The sequence below is a fragment of the Schistocerca serialis genome, chromosome 4 (genome assembly GCF_023864345.2).
Source record: "Schistocerca serialis cubense isolate TAMUIC-IGC-003099 chromosome 4, iqSchSeri2.2, whole genome shotgun sequence".
In the NCBI taxonomy this organism is placed as follows: domain Eukaryota; kingdom Metazoa; phylum Arthropoda; class Insecta; order Orthoptera; family Acrididae; genus Schistocerca; species Schistocerca serialis.
Window position 1 is genome coordinate 647,593,761 of NC_064641.1, and position 13,396 is coordinate 647,607,156.

The 13,396-nt window shown below is 45.4% G+C and overlaps 1 protein-coding gene and 1 pseudogene across 1 annotated transcript in view; both read right to left on the minus strand.

Annotated features, from left to right (window-relative positions):
• Positions 1-13,396, minus strand: part of LOC126474660 (uncharacterized) — a 421,515-nt gene that overhangs the window by 293,245 nt on the left and 114,874 nt on the right. The window lies entirely within an intron of this gene.
• Positions 4,043-4,160, minus strand: LOC126476134 (5S ribosomal RNA; annotated as a pseudogene).

Here is a 13,396-nt window from a genome sequence, read left to right on the forward strand (position 1 = left end):
AAAGTTCTTCTGTATATATGTATATTGAATTCCCTGCTGTCTGCAATTAACGGCTCTCCCAGTGTTTGGACGCCCTGTTATCTGTTTCGTATTGACCACTGGTGCACAACTTATTAAACTGTGGTTACCTGTGTGAATGAGGTGTGCCTGTTTTGGATGCACTTGAGATACAGGCAAGAGTGTATATCTAAGTGCGTGTCTGTGCACTTCGAAATAACCACAGGTTCGATATTCTGGCTGTCTGCTGGTATTTAGGTAATGTGTTCAGAGGTAAACAAGCAGGGGCTTAATGATGAAAAATTTATTGTGTGCTAGAGTCCGGTCGATTGTAACTATTGAGTGCGTGTTTATCACTTCCTGCTCTGACAGTAATAAGCCTGTCGGCAACTATGTGAATGGCTTCTGGGTCCCTTGTGGCCGTATTCCTGTATTGAAATTTTTCTAATGTTTTGAGGATAATGTTATCTGGATACTGCCCAGTTGCTGTGTAGTTTTATGTTGTTGTTTCAGTGGAATAATCAGCGGTGCTCGTCATCCATTGCAGCCCTATAGCGCAATCGTTGTGTTTATCAGTAGACTCCAGTTCTTCGGCGAATTTAAGTGAGTATTTTATTATTTATTCGTGCTTACGCCGAGGCGTCCGTCTTTCCTTCTCCACCGTTGCTTTCATTCAGGCTCGATCTGAGTTGTAGTTCTGCGCACCTCTGATATGCCACAACTTGTCACTGAAATTCTGTAATACCTGAAAGATGCTTTTTATTGTACCGGGTTTTTAAGATGTTATTCAGAAAGAGAAATTGTGAATTGTTTCTGCTGTTATATATTACAAGGTGTCCTGGTTCTGTGGGAGTTTTCTCAGTAAACCACTTATTGTTAGTACGGTTCTTAATATTTATGTAAAGAGAGTTTTAAAATTATTAATTGTTTGGGGTGGGCTTTGACGCCCGTAGACATTCTGTCTGTTTAGTAACGTTTCAAATTCTAGGGAAATTATGTACGAGCATATTATTCAGGGGTATCCGCAGTTAGCTGTTGTCATGCAGTTGTTAAATAAAATCTGTTAGAAATTACAAGCTAGAGTTTGTGTTTGAGTGGTAATTATTGGTAATTGAGTTGAAGTATCCTTGAGCGTGTGTCCCACGTCACAGTAAGGATGTTACACAGTAGCAAAAAGAGGCAATCTTGTTCTGCCCATCCCAAGTCATCAAGATACTGATTAACCAACAGACACTGATACCTCAGAGGGGGGGAAACCATGCCAATGGGGTGGTCTGAGATCCCTCTTTGATTATATTTATACAAATTCATTTGCTTCGAGTTACTATGATACATATCTTCGATATGCTAGAGTACTAAGCGCGTGTTAGGCGGCTTTGGTGTTACGCGACGCTCTAGTTTTTGGTGTTTCGCGGCAGACGGTTGAACATGTCTACAAGCGGTGAAGTAGCACGTGTGGCCACGAAACACGGCGTCAAAATTATGATCGGAGAAAGATCCTGACTAAGGGCGGATCCGAGGTTGGTACAGGCCTTGCGGGATTTTCCAGAACCAAGAATATTAAAAGAGGTTCTTTCCTCGAGATCTCGAATACCTGTAGAAATTTGTGAAGGGATTTGCCGAAGCAGCACGGCCGTTGATGCGGTTGTTACGAAAAGGTGTCAACTTTAAGTGTACGTGAGAGTGCCAGAAAGCATTTGACAAATAAAATAAGTGCTGACATCGAATCCATTTCTAGTTTTCCAACATTTATTCTGGCATGCGATGCATCTAATCAGGCACTGGAATGTATTGTTAGCCGAGAAATGGATGGAAACGACCATCCTGTGGCCTATGTGTCAAGACAATTGAATGCAGTGGAAAGGAGTTACTCGACGATAGAGAGGGAAATGATTAGTGTGGCTTATAGTATTACGTACACAAATCAAAAAGTTTTGCATCACTTCGGTTCCTAGCGTTCTGGAACCTGTACAGAATATTGGAATAGAGAAAAACATAAACATCATTTCCGCCCTTTTTATTGCTCATGAAAACCACACATTGCATGTTGTACCACCATACAGCGAGACCTTCAGATGTGGTGGTCCAAATTGCTGTACACCGGTACCTCTAATACCCAGTAGCCCGTCCTCTTGCATTGATGCATGCCTGTATTTGTCGTGGAATACTATCCACAAGTTCATCAAGGCACTGTTGGTGCTGATTGTCCCACTCATCAACGGCAATTCGGCGTAAATCCCTTAGAGTGGTTGCTGGGCCACGCCGTCCATAAACAGCCCTTTGCAGTCTATCCCAGGCATATTCGATAGGGTTCGTGCCTGGAGAACATGCTGGCCACTCTAGTCGAGCGATGTCGTCATCCCGAAGGAAGTCATTCACAAGACGTGCACAATGGGGGCGCGAAGTGTCGTCCATGAAGACCAATGCCTCGCCAGTATGCTGCCGATATGGTTACACAATCGGTTGGAGGATGGCATTCACGTATCGTACAGCCGTTACTGAGCCTTCCATGACCACCAGCAGCGTACGTCGATGCCACATAATGCCACCCATAACAGCAGGGAATCTTCACCCTGCTGCACTCGCTGGGCAGTGTGTCTAAGGTGTTCAGCCTGACCAAGTTGCCTCCAAACACGTCTCTGACGATTGTCTGGTTGATGACATATGCGACACTCATCGGTGAAGAGAACGTGATGCCAAAATTGAGCGGTCCATTCGGCGTGCTGTTGAGGCTATCTGTACCGCGCTGTATGGTGCCGTGGTTGCAAAGATGGACCTCGCCATGGACGTCGAGAGTGAAGTTGCGCATCATGTAGCCTGTTGCGCACAGTATGAGTCGAAACACGACGTCCTGTAGCTGCACGACAAGCATTATTCAACCGGGTGGCGTTGCTGTCAGGATTCCTCCGAGTTATAATCCGTAGGTAGCGGTCATCCACTGCAGTAGTAGCCCTTGGGCGGCCTGAGCAAGGCATGTCATCGACCGTTCCTGTATCTCTGTATCTCTTCCATGTCAGAACAACATTGCTTTGGTTCAGTCCGAGACGCCTGGACACTTCCCTTGTTGACAGCCCTTCCTCGCACGAAGTGACAATGCGGGCGCGATCGAACAGCGGTATCGACCGTCTAGGCACGGCTGAATTACAGACAACACGAGCCGTGTACCTCCTCCGTGGTGGAATGACTGGAACTGATCGCCTGTCAGACCACCTCTGTCTAATAGGCGCTGCTCATGCATGGTTGTTTACATCTTTGGGCAGGTTTAGTGACATCTTTGAACAGTCAAAGGAAATGTGTATGATGCAATATTCATAGTCTATGTCTGTCTTCAGAATTTCTGGGAACTGGGGTATGCAAAACTTTTTTTGCTGTGTGTATTTTAAGCGTCTCAGTGTTTTACATGGAAATAACTACTACAGCATAGTACAGGAAGTAACTGAAAGAAGTACGCAGTGAGAACGAAGTAAACTGAAAGAAATACACAATGAGACGAACGGAAATGACTTTTCTATTCAAAGAGAATAATTACACTGAAGTCACCACCTTCCATGATGGTCCCCTGGACATGGTTCTTAATAGTGTTTGTGATCGCCAGGCACGGCAGCGCATGCTCTGCGATGTTCTCCCATGCTGGTCACAAGGTTGATAAGGAGTTCCTGCTGTAGGGCGTTATTTGACAGCTACTGGATGGTTGCTCGTGTATGTGTACGTGCTGCAATACGTCTCACCACGCATCCCACACGTGCTCGGTGGGATTTAAGTTGGGGGAACTACTGATGCAACCATGGTCATTGTCGAACATGATCGTTTTGGTGGTCCACGTGTTGTGGTGCGAGGAAGCATCACTCCGTCTTTAGGCCTCAAGTGGGCCCATCGGGACCATCCGACCACCGTGTCATCCTCAGTTGAGGATGCAGATAGGAGGGGCGTGTGGTAAGCACACCGCTCTCCCAGTCGTTTTGATGGTTTTCTTTGACCGGAGCCGCTACTATTAGGTCGAGTAGCTCCTCAGTTGGCATCACAAGGCTGAGTGCACCCCGAAAAATGGCAACAGCGCATGGCGGCCCGGATGGTCACCCATCCAAGTGCCGGCCACGCCCGACAGCGCTTAACTTCGGTGATCTCACGGAAACCGGTGCATCCACTGCGGCAAGGCCGTTGCATGAGAGGAAGCATGAAGCGCTCCAAATCTTTGTTAACACGATACCACAGTCAACGTTACTGTGGCACTGTTCTCCCCACCCCCACCCCTCCATGTGCGTCTTTTCAGTGGTGCACTGGGTGCTGACTTCATTTTTGTGGATGACAATGCGCGATCCCATCGAACAGCGCCGGTAGAGGGGCTCTTGGAACTGACTGTCCTGCCCGTTCCCCCGAATTAAATCCCATCGCGCACATGTGGGATGCGTTGGGGAGACGTATTCCAGCATGTCCACATAAACCAAGGTCCATCCAGAAGTTGTCAACCTTGCTGGTGGGCGAATGAACTTCTTATTAACGGTGTGGCAGGTCTGCGAGCATGTTCCAGAGGATTTACTACCATCCGTTGTGATCACATATCCTAGTGAAAACTATCTCCCGCTCTTTTAATATTCAGAGGACCATTATGGATCGCAGTGACTTAAGTATAATTATTGTCTTTGAATCAAAGTGTCATTTCTGTTCGTGCAATTGCGTATTTCTTTCAGTCGCCTGTACTAATAGTTCTTTCTTTGTCTGGTCAAAACTTCATCGAGCTATGTTACTGACACATCATTCGAAACTTACCTTCTTCTTGAAGTTTTGTACACCAGTGTAATTTCGGGAAATACTCCAGGGCATTTCTTTCTAAATGAGACATTTGAATAAGGAGTTAAGCATTTCAGCGTTTGCTTTTCTACTCTCAATTTCAGTCTCTACCTTGTACTTGAGCTTTCAGACACTAACGTTAGCTCCACACTAACAGCCTTTACCTATGACAAGAACATCTTTGTATTTTGTGACACATCTTCCGACTATATTCTCCTATTGTAGTCGTTGAAGGCTTCACGCGTTGCCCTCTTGACAGCCAAACGTGTTTCATTCTGTATCTCTCCATCTATATCCCTACGCTTCATTTCAGATCTTTATTCAGCAATGTCTGTTTAGACGTTTCTTTACAGTGGGAGTATACTATGGAGGGTCTACATCTATATCTACATGTACATAGATACTCAGCAAGCCATCGCACCGTACGTGGCGGAGGGTACCTCGTACCACTACCTGTCATTTCCTTTCCTGTTCCACTCGCAAAAAGAGCGAGGGAAAAACGGCTGTCTGTATGCCTCTGTGTGAGCCCTAATTTCTTGTGTCTTATCTTCACGGTCCTTATGAGCATTGGACGTTGGTGGCAGTAGAATCGTTCGGCAGTCAGCTTCAAATGTCGATTCTCTAAATTTTGTTTTTCTAAAACAGTGTTTCTCGAAAAGAACATCGCCTTCCTTTAAGGGATTCCCATTTGAGTTCCCGAAACAACTCCATAACACTTAAGTGTTGTTCGAACCTACCGGTAACAAATCAAGTAGCCCGCCTCTGAACTCCTTCGATGTCTTCCTTCGATTCGACCTGGTACGGATCCCAAACACTCGAGCAATACTTAGGAATAGGTCGCACCAGCGTCCTATATGCGGTTTCCTTAACAGGTGAGCCACTCTTTCCTAAGATTCTCCCATCATCAAATGTTCTATCGTCTATCAAGTGCATGTCAACTATACAATGAGTGGAGGCTCCCCCCATCTATCAAATGCACGATCAATTACTCTTTTAAATTTGAGTCATAGTTCCTCTACATGCTCCTGTGCTAAGCTAAATGTTTCAGGTCCCTCACTGAGATAAGTTTATACCAACCCTGGCACGGAGCCTTATCCAAATAATCTCACATGCAGCTTCACTTTCTGTCTGGGTGAATTTCAGTTTCTTGGATATCGTGACTTCCCATTAGCATATCCTGGCGACATATGCTTAAATTTTATAAAAAAATGTCACCGCTGTGAATTTCGCATGCTAACAAGCTTTCTATACCTAGTGTTATGTGACCTTAACTGCTTCTTAGGCGCGCTTGAAAATCTGGGGCGAATTCTTCGGTAGTTAATCAATAGGATTTCAATACCATCTCCTGTGAGGCGTATTTCTTTCGCTCTTACGCTACTACTGCTGGGTATTCAACAGCTATCGTAATCTGGACTGAATGGGGAGTCCCCTAATACACTCCTGGAAATGGAAAAAAGAACACATTGACACCGGTGTGTCAGACCCACCATACTTGCTCCGGACACTGCGAGAGGGCTGTACAAGCAATGATCACACGCACGGCACAGCGGACACACCAGGAACCGCGGTGTTGGCCGTCGAATGGCGCTAGCTGCGCAGCATTTGTGCACCGCCGCCGTCAGTGTCAGCCAGTTTGCCGTGGCATACGGAGCTCCATCGCAGTCTTTAACACTGGTAGCATGCCGCGACAGCGTGGACGTGAACCGTATGTGCAGTTGACGGACTTTGAGCGAGGGCGTATAGTGGGCATGCGGGAGGCCGGGTGGACGTACCGCCGAATTGCTCAACACGTGGGGCGTGAGGTCTCCACAGTACATCGATGTTGTCGCCAGTGGTCGGCGGAAGGTGCACGTGCCCGTCGACCTGGGACCGGACCGCAGCGACGCACGGATGCACGCCAAGACCGTAGGATCCTACGCAGTGCCGTAGGGGACCGCACCGCCACTTCCCAGCAAATTAGGGACACTGTTGCTCCTGGGGTATCGGCGAGGACCATTCGCAACCGTCTCCATGAAGCTGGGCTACGGTCCCGCACACCGTTAGGCCGTCTTCCGCTCACGCCCCAACATCGTGCAGCCCGCCTCCAGTGGTGTCGCGACAGGCGTGAATGGAGGGACGAATGGAGACGTGTCGTCTTCAGCGATGAGAGTCGCTTCTGCCTTGGTGCCAATGATGGTCGTATGCGTGTTTGGCGCCGTGCAGGTGAGCGCCACAATCAGGACTGCATACGACCGAGGCACACAGGGCCAACACCCGGCATCATGGTGTGGGGAGCGATCTCCTACACTGGCCGTACACCACTGGTGATCGTCGAGGGGACACTGAATAGTGCACGGTACATCCAAACCGTCATCGAACCCATCGTTCTACCATTCCTAGACCGGCAAGGGAACTTGCTGTTCCAACAGGACAATGCACGTCCGCATGTATCCCGTGCCACCCAACGTGCTCTAGAAGGTGTAAGTCAACTACCCTGGCCAGCAAGATCTCCGGATCTGTCCCACATTGAGCATGTTTGGGACTGGATGAAGCGTCGTCTCACGCGGTCTGCACGTCCAGCACGAACGCTGGTCCAACTGAGGCGCCAGGTGGAAATGGCATGGCAAGCCGTTCCACAGGACTACATCCAGCATCTCTACGATCGTCTCCATGGGAGAATAGCAGCCTGCATTGCTGCGAAAGGTGGATATACACTGTACTAGTGCCGACATTGTGCATGCTCTGTTGCCTGTGTCTATGTGCCTGTGGTTCTGTCAGTGTGATCATGTGATGTATCTGACCCCAGGAATGTGTCAATAAAGTTTCCCCTTCCTGGGACAATGAATTCACGGTGTTCTTATTTCAATTTCCAGGAGTGTATAACAGAAAAACTTATTATCAAATTTACTTTTTCTCTTGAACGTTTTTAAGGTTAAGTACGCCAATAAATTAGACGATAGCGTTAATTTACGATAAACGCAGGCAATACATATTACCGTCAAAAGAAGAAAAAAAATTAATGTGGAACGGAACTTTAATTATTGACAGTAACTATAAATCACGAAGGACTACTACTTCGTGAGGAATAAATTATGAACAAAACACGTAAATTATATGTCAAGGGAAATTTTCAAAAATATACCTTTTTCACATAAATATACAACATTTGTAGCGTAAGATGGTCTTACTCAAAATGCGTTCTTTTAGGTTACTTTTCCAAGGACATGATTTCACTGAAGAGAAACAATTCGACAGAAGTACGAGGTGGCTTTAGGTCTATACCTTCAGGTTCCCCTCTCCTTTTCTTCTTTCTGGTTTTGATTATTGTCTTTTAAATTTGCATTTTGTAAAATGTTTCCGAATTCCTTAACTTTCGTTGTCAAAGGAGTTTTTAAATAGTTGTGCTGAGGGCCTCTGGGCTAAGTTCTTAAATGTCTGAGAATTCACATGCGTAAAAATTTGAAATAATAATAATAGAAGTGCGGAATCTTCAAGTCTTCTATGCTCAGAGTCTTATCACTCCCACATCTAGACTCTCTATCGTTTCACCAACTGAGGCTGAATAAATGCTAGGGGCTGTGAGTGCAGATTTTGTTAAGATTTGCGTCAGAAACCTCTTGAATATTTAAAAATACGAAGTATAAAGAGCTATGAAATTTAATTATTTCGTGGATACTATCAGTGAGGCCCTTGTAAAAGTGCTATGTGCTCTCATGCAATCACAGTAATGTTTTCCAATATACAGGGTGAGTCACGTAAGATGTAACACACCCTTTATTTCGTGAACGGTTACAGATATCAAAATGCGGTTTTCGTCAAATGTTAGGGGGCCGAGGGGCACGTATGTTTTTTTTTGTTAATGTTTTTAGCGCTGGTATCAACAAATTGAAATAAGTAGGTTTTTTAAATGGAACAGTATGCTTTTTATACTTACATTCGATAGCTCTTTGAAAAATATTTACAGTGATATAGCGTTTTTTAATGTTGACGTTGAAACCTATTGTAAAAAAATCGAGAAATGTCCTTGAATTTGAGAGCATGGTGGCCGGAAACGGCATCTGCGGTGCAAATACTGTCAGGCAGGCGTCTCGGACCAGGCTGAATAGTTGTATACCATAAGGTACGCCTGCGCTACGAAAATAAAGCTTTATTTCCCCTTGAATAAACCTACGACGTAAATCTAGCTTCACCTACGAATGTTGTATATAGAAATACGACATAGGCTAGCATTTAGCACCTCATAAAGGATCTAGCAAAACTATTTCACATTTGTGTATCCTTCCAGATTTACGTGAGCTGAAACAAAGAAATCAACTGTTCATTCTTCAAAAATAAAGGGTTATTATACGCTGCAAAAAGCAACTATTGTAGTACATATCTAAATCTTAGAAGGAAGATTTGACCTATCTTTTCCTGTACGTGGCTGTTCACTTCATAGAGGTAAAATACATGCTGTTGGGCAACACTGCTGTAAATTATATCATATGTGGTACATTCGTTGAACTAAACATTTTATTAAAAATACTTTGGTGACCACCTGTACAACCCGAAATAAATATTCTTCTTAACGAAACGTCGTTTCATGCTGAACGTAAGCGCGTAATAACAATGCAATACGTGCTGTCGGCTTGCTTGACATTGCAGTGCAGTTTCGTACATATGTAAGAGAAACGAACAATTTACTGACAATGATTTGGCAACCACCCACATCATGTAACATATATTCTGTCTTCTAAACAAATACCTTTATCCTTTACTTAAGCAAGTGCTCAAACTGCTGACTATGGACTGAAAGGGACATTTGCAATCGCCGTCCGAAAGAACGAGAACAGATGTGATTACATTGGATGATGCAGCAGAGCACGCACTGGCTATTCGACGACACATACCGTCTGGCGTAGTTGGGGCTTCGTCACAGACTGCATCTTTGAGTGCTCCGCAAAGAAACAAATTCAGAGAAGTCAAAATGGTTCAAATGGCTCTGAGCACTATGGGACTCAACTGCTGAGGTCATTAGTCCCCTAGAACTTAGAACTAGTTAAACCTAACTAACCTAAGGACATCACAAACATCTATGCCCGAGGCAGGATTCGAACCTGCGACTGTAGCGGTCTTGCGGTTCGAGACTGCAGCGCCTTTAACCGCACGGCCACTTCGGCCGGCTCAGAGAAGTCAAATCGGGACATTTTACAGGCCATTCGACAACAGAATTTCGTTCTATCCGACGTTCAGTAAAGCCCTCGCTCAGTATTTGGGTTGCAACATGGGACGATTTAGCTGGACAACCGTCGTGTTGCAGCCACACATACTGTCGAATATCCCGTGGTACCTCTTAGAGAAGAATCGGAAATGTTCGTCAGAACGTGTGCGTACGAATGGCCATTTAGAACGTCCGAGATGAAGGAAGGTTCCACATGTACTTCCTATGATGCAGCTCCATACGTTTACGCTCCATGCCCGTTGATGTCGCACCTGACGAAGCCAGTGTGGATTTCCGGCTGCCCGGTAGTGCGTGTTATGCAAATGTACATTAGCGTAGTTAGTAAACGTTGTTTCATTAGTAAAGAGCACACGTTAGAGAAACGTAGGTTCGTCTCTCATTTGCTGTAGCGCAAACCGACAAAATTCTGTATGACGTTCGAAATAACGGTCGTCGAGTGCCTGATGTAGAGACAGATAACAGGGATGGAAATTCTGTCGATGCAGGATCCGAATGATACTCGTCTGGCTGATACCACACTCTCGGCAATATGTACCGCACCGCTGTACGGAAACATTAGCGTAGTAGTCAGAACAGCTTACTCGTGTTCTCTTTCTTGTTCTCTTTTTGACGTTCAAGTTACCTGTCTTAATAATTCGAATAATTTGTGCAATTGCCTGAAACATCAGATATTGGCGATCTGGATAGTAGCCCCATACCGCTGTACTGTTTTTATGGCATTTCTTTTACATTCACCCAATAAAAGGAGTATATCCAAATTCTACTCATTGGTGTTCACGTCTACACGCAACGAATGTTGAAGCAGAAATGAGCGATCTGCAGTGCAGACAAGAAAACAGATAAATGTGTTGACATTTTGACAAGTGTAGCGCGAGAGCTCTGGTTGGAGGTGTTTGCCCCGCTAATCCCGATTCAGGCCATCGTGCTCTCAGGTTCTAGGACATTTCTCGAATTTTTTTTACAACAGGTTTTGACGGCAAAATTAACAGGTACTATATCAATGTAACTGTCTTCTCAAGAGCTATCGAATGCGGTTATAAAAATTATACTGTTCCACTTAAAAAAGCGTACTTGTTTCAATATCTCCGTTAAAATCAGAGCTAGAAACATTAACCAAACAAAACAGTGCGTGCCGCTCGACACCCTAACATTTGCCGAAATCCGCGTTTCGACATGTGTAACCGTTCACGATGTAAATGATGTTATGTCTAACGTGACTCACCCTGTATACTACAGGAGACGAGCAAAGCTGATAGCTTCGTCGAAAAGTTTTTCTAACACACATCATAACCGTTCTGGCACGTGTGTGTGCTTTGGGAGGAGATATCAAATCAAATGAAAACAGAGATCCGATGTGTGATTACAACCCGATTTATCAATGAGTGAGTGTAGTGCATAATGGGGAAACGTAGGTTGTTTGGCTCCAGACTACAAGAAAGACCAGTTTGGAATTCTATAGGGCAAGATATTTACCATATCTTGTCGCAGTGTCTCAATTTCTTTTTCGAAACCAATCTCTTGCAGAACCGTGATACGGAGAAACATGTTTCTACAGTCAGACCTTTCCTTCAATTCGACAACGACATTATCTCAAGAGGGCTGGAGTTGGTTGCATCATCCTATTTCGTTCTCTATATTCCTAAATGAATAAGTACATTGCCTGAAAATTCTGAGATCGTCGGAGCAGGATTTTGTGGGCAGAAGGACCTGAAGGTATAGACTTAATGTTACATAAGACTGTTAACATCTTCACTGGAATCATAGCCTCTTTGGAAAATAACCAATAAATTCGCCGTTTCAGTAGGATCGTGTTAGGGCGCAAGTATGAGACATCAGAAGAAGGGAACTAAACGTAGTATTCAGTCCACAGGTCTCATCCAGGTAACTGAACTGCAATATGCTGCCGACCATGCATCTCCAGTTCATACAGCCGAAGAGCTGCAAATATCTGTAACTTGTTGCAGTTGTGCATATCCACGGCTTGGCCTGAATGTCAACATCATAAAAACAAAGGCACTCCCACAACCGACTCCTGGAGTTGCCTTTTGGATTCCAGTATCTCTCTTTCTAGCCACCGTTGGAACAAATAGATCACTTCCTCTGTCTAGGAAGTATATTATCAGCTGCTCACCGGTATTGGACATGGGGAACAGAGTATGTGCTGTCCATTTTGTCTTTGGATGTGTTCATGATAACGATCTGACACTATGCACCAAACTGATTGTGTACCGAGCATTAGCTTGGACACATTACAAACGACAGGTTTGATGACTTCATACCAAACACACAGTTCTTGAAAAGACATGGGCATCTCTAGCGGATGTGAGACGACAGAGCTTCTCGATTCTTTCTATCTATCTATCGCTTGAGCCTTGTCCCGCAGTTAAACAGGGTCAGCCATCTTTTATCAGATTTGGCATGTTAATGTTTAAGGGGTGGCCGGATGCCCTTCCTGCCACCACCCCGTACCCCCCAGGACGGAATAAGTGTACCCCAACTGTCTGCATCCAGTGTAATCCATGGAATAGTGCGAATGTGTTCTGCGAGCCGTGCAACTGAGGCGGGACATGGGGACCAGCCCGGTATTCACCTATCAGGATGTGGAAAACCGCCTAAAAACCACATCCAGGTTGGCCAGCACATCAGCCCTCGTCGTTAATCCGCCGGGCGGATTCGATACGCGACCGGCGCGCCTACCCGAGTCCAGGAAGCAGCGCGCTAGCGCTCTCGGCTACCCTGACCTACCTGCCCGATTAATCGATCTGATATTCCATTCTATGATCTGAAGAACACCAGTTTTGTTTCTCCTGATAACGACGTTCTCCTGAGTAGTCCCCTCCCAGAGATCCGAATGGGGGACTATTTTATCTCCGGAATATTTTACCCAAGAGGATGGCATCATCATTTAACTATACAGCAGAGCTGGATACCTCGGGAAAAATTACAGCTGTAGTTTCCCCTTGCTTTCCGCCGTTCGCATTACCAGTACAGGAAGGCCGTTTTGGTTAATGTTACAAGGCCAGATCAGTCAATCATCCAGACTGTTGTCCCTGCAGGAACTGAAAAGGCTGCTGCCCCTCTTCAGGAACCACACGTTTGTCTGGCCTCTCAACAGATACCCCTCCGTTCTGGTTGCACCTATGGTAGGGCTGCATTGGTGAGTCAAGCAAGCCTCCCCACCATTGGCAAGGTACTTGGTTCATTTCTTTTCCAATCTTTCAGTTGTTTCTCTGCACCAGGGATGCTTATTACTATGTCTCCCGTACGGTAGCCGTGCAATAGACAGACGACGACATGTTTGTTATGTTCTTAAAGCCGAAATTTAAAACTTCGATTTTCGTTTTACTATTTTCAATTGCCACACCAGGCAGGTCGACGAGTAATTGGATGGAAGCCTCAGGCGCGCTCAGC